The sequence below is a fragment of the Benincasa hispida genome, chromosome 3, assembly GCF_009727055.1.
Source record: "Benincasa hispida cultivar B227 chromosome 3, ASM972705v1, whole genome shotgun sequence".
NCBI classification, from domain to species: Eukaryota; Viridiplantae; Streptophyta; class Magnoliopsida; order Cucurbitales; family Cucurbitaceae; genus Benincasa; species Benincasa hispida.
This window is the reverse complement of record NC_052351.1, coordinates 6529991-6532107: the sequence shown is the minus strand read 5'-3', so window position 1 is coordinate 6532107 and position 2117 is coordinate 6529991. Positions and strand designations below refer to the sequence as shown.

Genomic DNA, 2117 nt, shown 5'->3' with positions numbered 1-2117 from the left:
GGATTGAATTAAGCTGAAGTTCATGGGCATAATTATATTTGTAATTCAAAAGATGCAACGCATTTGAAAGAAGAAGATAATGCTATACATATATATAATAGGGTTGAATTTGAAGCTAAATCATATATAATTTGTCAAACCTATAATTATAACGGGCAACAATGGTATCTCACATCAGACAAGATGATACATTTTGAAGTAAATTAGAGCAATATATTCATTAGAATGAGACCATTCAAAAATACATGACCTGTGATAATAAATTCAATGTGGATAATAGTTAATTATATATTATTTTGAAAATGGAAAGTTAGTATTATGTTGATTCCATAAAAAGGGTATTAATTTTCATTTTTAAAAAAATAAATTTTGAAAAAACTTTAATGTGGAGGTGTATTTAAAAGGGGTATAACACGAGGACTTCTCAAGTGGTCATCCAATTTAGTACTACTCTTGCCCAAACATGCTTAATTGCATAGTTCTGATGGAATTCGGTGCATTACTGTTGGTATAATCGTACCCAATGTAAGGTGTAAGATTACTTTGGAGTGTATTTGAAAAGCTTTAATGTGGGGGGTGTATTTGAAATAATAAATATCATATCACACCTCCTCCTCGCTTTACCTTTTTTCCCCTAGAATGAGGTGTGAAGACAACAAATATCACCCTTTTTTGATACTTACTATCTGCCTTGACCTACTCTACCTGACAAATTCTTGTATAATAATTTAACTCAATATATTAATTTTATTAAATAATAGACTTAAAAGTTCATAAAACTTATTTTACATGTCCCACAATTTTTATCAATAACCAAATCCTAAGATCCTGAAATTAAATAAGAAGACCAATCCTGTAGCAGACAACGACTTCTAATAGCAACCGAAACTCCTTCGCTATCTGTGGGGGAGGAGGGAGGGGACAAAAACAAAAAAAAATGATTTGGGAAGCCCAATGAGTGGTGATTTTAGTATAACATAATGTTTTTCCTTAGAAATTATTTGCAAAAAAGACATTCAAACAATTAAAACCACAATGAGATATTGGAATATCAAACCAATTCCAGAACATGAATACATTGGAACAATCTTTGAAATAAATTGAAATAACATAACCTAAGTTTTCGTCAAATATTTCCAAAGTGAAAATCCACATAATTTCATCCCAGGTCCCGAACACCAATCCCTATATCCAATACAACCCGTATTATGTGCACATATCACCGTTAGATGTGCTCGAACGCTAACAACAACCAGGGTACAATATCCAGTGGTTTGAAATCCGTTTCCATCAACCACAGTAATATATAAGTTTCCAAACCAAATCCAGAGATTCTAATCCAACAAATCATTTATAGAAATAATAAATATATTCCGACATAAAACATGCTTCCATAGATAAAACATATTTATCTAAATCCAGATTTCAACCAGCGAAAAACGTATAAACAGATCACGTCAAGTTTCCAAACCATACATACTATATTAGCATATTTATCAAAATATTTGAAAGTAAACCACTCACAATCACCAGCAAAAATTCCTCTGTCTCCGAGCTTTCCCAGCCGCTAATTTGGTCCCCAATTCCTTCTATTTCCAACTTTTTCAACTCAAATTAGTGTAAGACTAGGTGTTTGGCACTTAATAGGCAAAACTTGAGGATGGGCACGCACTGAAGGGTATGCTGAGCACGCAGGACACGATAGGCAGGCATGGACGGAGGGCACTGATGGCGTTGGGTGTGCGCACGCAGACGTAAAGCATGCATCAAACATCGATCATTGGGCACGCGTCAGGGCCAAGGTAGACGACGTACAAGTGCAGGCGTGTGCATGCGTTGATGGGCGACTGTGTGCGCAAGCATGTGAGGGCTTAAACGACGTGCACGACTGGACACACGGGCGGTGACGCTGCATGTGATGTGTGTACTCTGGACGCAGGGTTTGACAAACAGCTCTGACCTCCTTCAATTTTCTTCAAATTTTCCCACCTTCCCAGCCTTCAACTTCCACAGCAACCCCAGGCCTTTTCTTCACTCAATTCTCCCTAATTTGGCTTAAGAATCTTTGAATTTGCTCGAGTGAGTTGGAATAACTAAACTCCCCTTTCACCCCTTAT

The 2117-nt window shown here is 36.3% G+C and overlaps 1 pseudogene; it reads right to left on the bottom strand.

The window, feature by feature from the left end:
• Window positions 1-403: 403 nt before the first annotated feature.
• On the bottom strand, window positions 404-522 carry LOC120074840 (annotated as a pseudogene).
• Between the last annotated feature and the right edge of the window lie 1595 nt (window positions 523-2117).